This window comes from Lipotes vexillifer, unplaced genomic scaffold, assembly GCF_000442215.2.
Source record: "Lipotes vexillifer unplaced genomic scaffold, Lipotes_vexillifer_v1.1 scaffold591, whole genome shotgun sequence".
Lineage (NCBI taxonomy): Eukaryota > Metazoa > Chordata > Mammalia > Artiodactyla > Lipotidae > Lipotes > Lipotes vexillifer.
Genome location: NW_006791954.1, coordinates 4899225 through 4908636, shown reverse-complemented (window position 1 = coordinate 4908636; position 9412 = coordinate 4899225). Strand labels below are relative to the sequence as shown.

General features: G+C 49.6%; 1 pseudogene; it reads left to right on the top strand.

Moving 5' to 3' along the window:
- LOC103084170 (methylsterol monooxygenase 1-like) overlaps nucleotides 1-494 on the top strand; it is a 1143-nt pseudogene extending 649 nt beyond the window's left edge.
- The last annotated feature ends 8918 nt before the right edge of the window (nucleotides 495-9412 follow it).

Below are 9412 nucleotides of genomic sequence, written 5' to 3'. Positions count from 1 at the left end.
TTTTTTTTTTTTTTTTTTTTTTTTTTTTTGCGGTATGCAGGCCTCTCACTGTTGTGGCCTCTCCCGCTGTGGAACACAGGCTCCAGACGTGCAGGCTCAGCGGCCATGGCTCACGGGCCCAGCCACTCCGCGCCATGTGGGATCTTCCCGGACCGGGGCACGAACCCGTGTCCCCTGCACCGGTAGGCGGACTCTCAACCACTGCGCCACCAGGGAAACCCTGGAATCATGCTTTTATGTGATCCTGTTATTCTTCTTTGGGCCTGGGTGACCGTTTATTTTACAGAAACTGTTGATGTCCGTAGTGCTTATGACGTTCCTCTCAACCCTTTAAATCTCATTCCTTTCTATCTCAGCATCACGATTTCCACCACGTGAACTTCATTGGAAACTATGCTTCGACACTCACATGGTGGGACAGACTTTTTGGAACAGACTCTCAATTTATCGCCTACAATGAGAAGATGAAGGAGGTTGAGAAAAAGACTGACTAAACATCTCACATAAAAAGCTTCCTCAAGCTACACATTTCCTGAATTGAAGCTAGTAGCTAACATGGCTTCTGGGGAGTGGAAATAAACATGTGTCTTGGTTGCTAAGTGATAAAAAGAACATTAACAACTTTTAATTATCTCCCTAGTGGGAACTTTTATATGTTTAAGTACAGTTTCCCTGAGGAAGCTTTAAAGGCCATGTTGCTAACCTTACAAAAAGGATTTTAGGAATGGAAGGAATATTAATGTATGTCTTTTCCCCAAGTTGTACCATAGGCCTGAAGCTGAAATTGGTCTTCAAACCTTTTAAATATATAGTGGCCATTTCAAGAACTCTTAGTAGTATTGAACTTTAAACACTTTTTTGGAATTTGCTTAAAGATCAAATGCCATGGGTTGAACCACACCGATCTGTATAGTGTGAGTGAATGCTGACTCTGAAACAGCCACAGCACCGGGAATTTCTACTCTTATCTGGAGCTGACCAGTTTGCGGTGATTCTCTTTCTTTGAGAAGTCTGTTTTGATTGCAATGTACTACTCTTATCTATAAATCAAGGCATTTCTGAATTGATGAAAGATTATTTTAGTCTAAAGGTTTTCAGGTTACTTGAATTTTTAAAACACTGAGCTTTATTTCTACTATTTACCCTTTCTTTTTTGCATATCAAGTATTCATTATACTTAAAGCTGTATCTTGAAACTCTGTACTGACTTGCTGTATTTGCACTTGGAGCTATTGAAATAAACGTGATTTTGTTTGCAAAACAAAAAAAGAAGTGAAGACAGGGCGGGCACACCGGCAGGGGCCGGGGATTTGTGAGAGCACAGAGTGTCCTCTTAGTCACCCACTAGGCTCAGCAGGAGGCCTTGCTCATCCAATGAGCTCACCTTGGGCCTAGGGCTATGCAGGATTACCAGCGGCACCCCCGTCCTCCCCCGAGCTGGCCAGGGCCCCCTTCTCCAGGCCAGGCCCTGGACAGATGATCCAGCAGCTTTGGCCATGGCTGCTCTGGCCAGGGGTAAGGCACAGACGCTGATGTCCCTAGGAGTAGCCACACTCCTCCCCTCCCCCCAGCTGGGCAGGCTCAAGGGTCGCAGTGCTGAGCCCCCAGCCTGTCTGTGACTGGATACAGGTGGCTGATTTTCTTTTCAGATTTAACCCTGAGGTATAAAAATCACCAAATTATGTCCCAAAGCCAAGGACAAATTATTTGGTCCAGAGGAGTCACATGACTTAGCCCTGGTCAGAGTGATGCAGACTCTGTCATGAGGGAAGAAGGGGTGGGAAAGGAAAAGCGTGTTCTAATAGGAAGCATGTGCACACCTGCACTGGGCCCACCCAGTGTACTCCCCAGAGAGCAGAGGAGAGGAGATGCCAAGGTCCCAGCCCTGGGTCCCAGGAGAACAGGTATCTCTGAGGCCACAGGACCCGGTGCGGTGGGAATGGGGCTGCAGTAACCACCCCGTATTGCTTCCACATGTCTCTGTGCGGGTTGGGGGAGGGCCCTGGAAGGCGAGGACCTGAGTCTCAGTCTGATTCTCTCACCACTTACAATGGGTCCTTAAGCAACATCCCACCCCTCCCGGCCCAAACCTCAGCTGACCCATCAGTCCAGGGAGGTCTGACCACATACCCCACAGGTAACACAGAATGATCCATTTTCTTCCAGGGAGAAGAAAATTTTAGAATTCAACATATATGTGTCCACGTGTTTTTCTATCTAAAAGTAAGAAAGGAATTTAGCTCTACTAATATTTAACATAAAAATTGACCCAGGGCTTCCCTGGTGGCGCATGGTTGGGAGTCTAACACAGAATGATCCATTTTCTTCCAGGGAGAAGAAAATTTTAGAATTCAACATATATGTGTCCACGTGTTTTTCTATCTAAAAGTAAGAAAGGAATTTAGCTCTACTAATATTTAACATAAAAATTGACCCAGGGCTTCCCTGGTGGCGCAGTGGTTGGGAGTCCGCCTGCCGATGCAGGGGACACGGGTTTGTGCCCCGGTCCGGGAACATCCCACATGGCGCAGAGCGGCTGGGCCCGTGAGCCCGCGCGTCTGGAGCCTGTGCTCCACAACGGGAGAGGCCACAGCAGTGAGAGGCCCGCGTCCCGAAAAAAAAAAAAAAAAAAAAAAAAATTGACCCAGGCACCCCAACTCAGTCTGTTTTGGTCAGTTGTGTCCTCCACATTAGTCAATGTCTGGAAGGAGGTACAGCCGCTCCATCAGGCAGAAAACTTGAGGATGGCACCCTCACTCTATCGTTCAAATTCCAACCTATGGGAACATGTTGCCATTTACATATGCCCAGTTCAGTGGAATTCACAGATTGCAATGTCTGATTCAAACTAAATTAACCTGCCTTAGAAAAGGACAAGTGACCTAAAAAGATTTCTGCCAAGAAATGGCAAGAAAATAGACACACTTCCCCTGATCCTAGGCCACGATTTCATCTGACATTTCAGGAAGGAGAAGCAAGGGTTGCGTGTTGAGTGCTCCAGCGGAGATTTCCAAAAGTGAAATCTTTTTTCATGAGGATAAGGGTGAAGTTTAAACAGTCATTAAGGAAGTAATTTTTTTTGGAAGGACTATAGTATGAGAGAGAATTTAGAGATAAAGTTGAAAAGTGTTCCTATTGTTTATATGATTTTATTGCTGAAAACCTTGTGTGTTCCCAAGATCTTTCATATCCACCCTTCAAAGAAAACAAAAAGGAATTTTTAACTTGCTTTAAAACCTTCCAAATGAAGAGTTTGAGTGAGTGTAAAATCCATTTGGTGAAAGTATTAAAATGCAACATATTCCAATTTCTTTGCAGGAAGAACTGATTGACATGAGAGAAGATGGAAATTTGAAAGTCAATTTTGAACAGAACCTTTGCATAATTGGTGGATGGCATTGAAAACTGAAAAATGAATGTCATGGTTTAATGAGCAGAGCCCACAATGCACCTCATCCGTCTGGATCTAGATATTTTCACGGGGCCTCCTTTTCAGCTGTGACAGCCTTTAAAACTGAATATTGAAATAAACCGCACTTAGTACCAGACATTCAAGTCACTGTGTGAAACCAGGATCTTCGAATCACCTGGCATACAGGTGGAGGTTCAGGCATGCACATTTTATAGCTAAGGAGTCACAAGTACAAAAGAGTAAGACTTGAGGAAGGCTTCACCTCGCAAGGGCAGCCCCATCATAAAGACAAAAATCCCCTCCCCAGGGATAAGAAGGACCACAGTCTTCCCCTTCTCACCCCTCTCACTGCAGCAGAAGGAAAACAAGACTTTCCTTCTGCTCAGGGGCTCTGAGAGGGTAACTGTCTTTCCTGGAGCATCACAGCAAATTGGCAACGGAAACTAAGTGTAAATGCAACCATCCAGAGTGCTAGGTATGGCCTTTTACCTGCTCTGCTCTCTCTGGGCCTTGATGCAGAGCCTGGTGTTTAGTTACCAAAGTTCTCACTCTTGTCTCTGTTGGGAAGCCCTTCCTGCTATTCATTTCAGTCTTGCATGCTGCAAATAAAGCCTAGAATGTTCGGGAGGTTAAGCAGTTCAATCTTCTGCCCCATTGTAGCAAAGAGTATCCCTCTCCAATCTTTGACATCTGTCTTAACCCCAGAGAAGAGAGTCCCAGAGAAAAGTAAGGTCTGCACCTCTGCTACCCTCTCAAGGGGTTCAGCAACTCCCTGAAGCAAGATGATCTTTTCTCTGGCACAAAGATGTTCACGTCGCTCCCTCCCTGCTCCTGCTCTACTTAAAAGCATCCCTGTATCTCCATCGCCCACAGCAGAAAAGCCAGGCTGCTTAGGCTGACCTCCACGCCCTTGACCCCCTAGGTCAGCCCACCTGCATCACTCACCAGCAAGAAACAGAAACCACACTAGCTAATTTAAGCAGAAAGGAATTTCATGCAGGTAATTCTATGCTGACAAAATCACCAGAAAGGCCAAAGGAACAGGCTGCACCGGCAGGAATGGCTCCCAGAAAAACATGGGACGCACCTTGCGAAACACCTCCTCTGACACCATCAGGAAGGTAAAAAATCAGGAGCCGCCCGGGGTCTGTTGGCTTCAAGAAGCATCATCTAACTGATTCAGGGGTCAGGACACCATTTCAGCAACAGCTTCTCCATACCCACAAAACTGGACACTGGATGCTAGAAGGCAGCCACCCCCCAAAATCAGTGTCTCCACAACCAGGCTGAGCAACAAGCCATGTTCCCAAGCCCATTCAACTGACAGAACCTGTTGCCTAATCAGAACTCTAGCAGCAACAGAGTCTGAGGAACGCAGGGGTCAGGGTCCAGCTTCTCCAGCTAAGGAAGGCTCACTCGGCAAAGAATGGGTGGAGGTCGATGCTATATACACACTGTCTCTCCAGATTCTTCTCCAGCATTCTTCCCACCCTCACCCTGAGTTTCAGCTACAGAGAACACTCCAATGGTCCTGGGAGCACCCCAGGCTCCTTCTCACCTCTCTGACTTTGCCCAGGCGGGAGAGCATACCCCTCCACTTTGAATGTGCTCTGAGTCTGAGATGCTTTCTCTGGTGCCAGGAGACAGGGGTTACTATAGCCCAAAGCTGTCCAACAGAAATATGATCAACATGTAATTTTAAACTTTCTAGTAGCCACATGTTGAATAATGGCCACTCGCAAAGTATCAAGTCTTAACTCCTGAAACTTTCTAATGTTACCTTATTTGGAAAAAGGATCTTTGCAGATGTAATTAAGATAAGGATTTCATGGTAAGATTACCCTGGGTTATCTAGGGGAGCCCTAAATGTCATCATATGGTCTTCATAAGACCGAGGTAAAAGATAACACAGACAGGGGAGAAAGCAAAGTAAAGACAAGGCAGAGATTGGAGCAACGTGGCCACAAGCCCAGGAATTCCAGGGCAGCCACCAGAAGGTGGAAGAGGCAAGGGACAGATTCTTCCCAACAACCCAGTTTCAGGTTTCTAGGCTCCAGCCTGCAAATGAATATATTTTTGATGTTTGAAACCCCCAGGTTTGTGGCAATTTGTTATAGCAGCCTCAGGAAACTAATAAAACACATGTCAAATAGTGAAAAGAAGCAGGTGAAATTTATTTTAATAGTATATTTTATTTAACCCAATATCTATAAAATATTATCAACATGTTATCAATATAAAAAGCATCAATGAGCTATTTACATTCTTTTTTTCATACTAAGTCTTTGAAATCTGAATCGTGTTTCACGCCTATGACACATTTCAGTTTGGACCAGCCACATCAAAAGGGCTGAATGCCACATGTGACTAATGGCTACCAGAGAGGACCAAGCATTTCCCCTCCTTTGTAGGATTTGGGGAGCACCAGCCTGGGATTTGGGGACTTATTTGCCCATGAGTCATCCTCTCCCATAGACAGCATGCTCCTTGGGAGCAGGAACCTTGTCCCATTCATCTTGGTATCCCAGCGCCTAAACACAAGAACATTCAATGAATGGTTGTTTATTTTTGGTTGTTTGTTTTTGCGGTACGTGGGCCTCTCACTGCTGTGGGCTCTCCCGTTGTGGAGCACAGGCTCCGGACACGCAGGCTCAGCGGCCATGGCTCACGGGCGCAGCCGCTCCGCGGCACGTGGGATCTTCCCGGACCGGGGCACGAACCCGTGTCCCCTGCATCGGCAGGCGGACTCTCAACCACTGCGCCACCAGGGAAGCCCCCAATGAATGTATTTTGAATGAATGTGTAACAGATTCTCTACAAGAAAAAAAAGCCCTGTCAGAAACTACATTTTTTGTTTGTTTGATTTTCCCTCTTCCTTAGTGAGAGGAGTTCAGGATCCCTCAAAATATACGCTTAGAATCCCTTCTCTTGGAAGGGTAGATGTAGAGCAAGTTGCCCCCAGCAGCCAGGAAAATGCTATATGTTGCAGTTGGAAAGAAATGCTGTGAATAGGCCTGTGTCTATTAAAGAATTTGAATCTGTAATTAATAATCTTCCAGAACTAAAAGCATAAGCCCCCAATGGGTTTCCTGGTGAATTCTACCAGACATTTAAGAAAGAAATTATCCCAATTCTCTACAATCTCCTTCAGAAGCTAGAAACAGAGAGAATACTCTAACTCATTCTATGAGGCCAACATCACTCGAATACCACAACCAGACAAAGACATTACAAGAAAACCACAGATCAATATCTCTCATAAGCATCGATGCAAACATCCTCAACAAAATATTAGCAAATTGAGCCCAACAATGTATAAAAAATTATACAACACAACCAAGTGGGATGTATCCCAGGTACGCAAGCTTGGTTCAATGTTCAAAAATCAACTAATGTACTCCATCACATCCACAAGCAAAAGAGGGGGGAAAATCACACACTCATATCCATAGATGCAGAAAGAAATTCTGTCCCACCCCTTGGGAGGCTGATCCTGTCGAGAGGAGGTGAGGGGAAGGTAGGGGGAGCAGAGGGAGGTGGGGGATGAGGCACCTGAGAGAGGCTGGGGGGGGGGGGGGGGGGGGTCGGTGAGTGGGTGGGGTCTGTGAGGTGACTGAGGCTGGAATCAGTGTTCCTGGGACTGGCTTAAGGCGAAGAAAGCAGCCAAATGTGAACCAGAAGAGTCAAACCTGCCAAGAAAGACTGTAACCCTCAGGCACAGAGTGATAAGCCTGGGGCTCCCAGACCTGAAGAACTGCAAAAACTGGCCTCGGTGTCAGCCCCCAGGAAGGCAGCCAGGGCCAACACCAGGACCGCTCCAATCCTGGACTGACACTTTGACCCCTTGTAACCTGCCGCTTGCACCTGAGAATCTCAGTAGCTGGCTGCCCATGAATAAGGCTGCTGTGGGCAGTGCACCCTGTTTTGCAGCTGCATCCACCCCAAGGGAGGGGCACCATTTTCTTCATTCAAAGACACAACTGCTGGGCTTCCCTGGTGGCGCAGTGGTTGAGAGTCCGCCTGCCAATGCAGGGGACACGGCTTCGTGCCCCGGTCCGGGAGGATCCCACATGCTGCGGAGCGGCTGGGCCCGTGAGCCATGGCCGCTGGGCCTGCGCGTCTGGAGCCTGTGCTCTGCGGCGGGAGAGGCCACAACAGTGAGAGGCCCGCATACTGAAAAAACAAACCAACAAACAAACAAAGACACAACTGCTCACCAGGCTATGGGCCAGCTGGGCTGCGTGAACACCCAGAGACCCCTTTCAACGCCACCATCAAGAGGGATCACCTTTCACAACTTTGCACAGTTGTGCTCCCTCACCTCCCATGACCCAAGCTCATCATGCCTCCATGAAGCCACAGAACATCAAAAACTTTAAGGTCAGAAGCCCTTCCACTGAGCATTATGGGGGCACTGGGCAGCCCACCCACCCCTGAGATTAGCCACTTCGGAGGTCACCATGAGTCCCTGGGCTGGAGACTTTGCTGGCTTCCTAGCTTCAGACCAACCTGCCCAGATGGGGCTCAGCTCTACCAGCTGCAGCCCTCCCCCACAATGGCTGGATGCCCCCTCACAATACTCTGGGACCCCCGGCACAGAACACGGAGGGATTGGAGCCAGGGAGAGGGAATGCCTGGACTTTTGGACTTCCTGCCACCACTCCCACATGGAACTCCCACAATACCGTGCAGAGAGATAATCCATGAGTGAATGAATGAAGTCCAGCAAGGCTTTGAGCCCCTTCTCAAAGCCCTCTAGACACTCAGAGCCTCCTCCCTTTGAGTTAGAAGCCTATTCCCAGGCTAAGAAGAAAAGACAATATCTGTGCCCCGCCTGAGTTCCAACGGGCCCCTACGTGGTGCCTGCCAGTGACCCAGCCCAGAGAGCACAGGAGGGGTCTTTGGGAGGGGTCTCCTGTCCCCTGGCATCCTGCTCCCCCAAGGCCAAGGCTTCACTCTCTGCTAGCCCTGCCAACCCCCGGTTCCTCCCCTGGCTGGCACTGGGTGAAGGGAATGCCTACAGTACACCTCGGTCCTAACAAGCCCTGGGCAAGCAGGGGTTCCCCTGAGCATGTGGTTCCCAGGGAGGGGATGGGCAGCAAGAAGCTTGGGACCCCCCCCCCCACACACACACACCCTGCCCCAGTGCCCACCAGGGCCAGGCCGCCCCCCAGTGCTTCCCTTCCCCTGCCCATGCCAGCCCCACCTGAGCGGTCCAGACCTGCGGGTGGGGCCTCCCAGCTGTCAGGCCACGTGTAGGGCCTGGGAGGGGGGAGAGAGGGCGGGGCTGGCTGGTTGCTCTTAAGGCGGAGCTGGAGGTGAACTGCACCTCCCCCTACTCCTCACCTGGGCTCTGACAGCCTCTCTCCGGCCCAGGAGCCAGGAGTGAACGCAGGAGTGTCTTGCCTGCCCGGGACACCAGGTAGGTGCCTTTATTCTTTAAGGAGAAGAGAGAGAGAGGCTCAGCTTCTCCACGTCTCCTGGGGCTCGGAGTGAAGGTGGAGAGAAATGGGGGAGAGGCTGGGCATGAGCGGAAGATGGTCTCAGGACCACAGACCCGAGTTCTGCACTTCGGGAGAACTTAATCTGTAGCCCTCAGTGTACAGATGAGAGAACCGTGGTCCAGGGAAGGGAAGAGGCTTGCCCGGGGGGCCCCCGAGGCTTGGGAAGGGAATGAACCCAGAACCCAGCCTCCTGCCTCCCAGCCCGGAGTCCCTGGGGCCTGGTGGTGAGCTGAGCCCCCGTGCTGGGCCCTTCAGAGGCCACCAGGAATCCAGGGGGTGGCGGCATGGCCTGCACTGGTCCTGCGGGTCCCTGCCTGCTGTCCCAGGGTCTGCTTCACTGGGTCTGGGTGGAGAGCATGGGACAATCAAAGCCACTCTTCGAGCAAAGGGGTGGAGTGTGGAATTGGGCTATTGGGACAAGGTGCTTTGGGGGAGATTCAGCCTTCCCTCTCTGCCACCCTCTCCCTGCATTGACCTGGGCTTGTAGAAGGGAAAG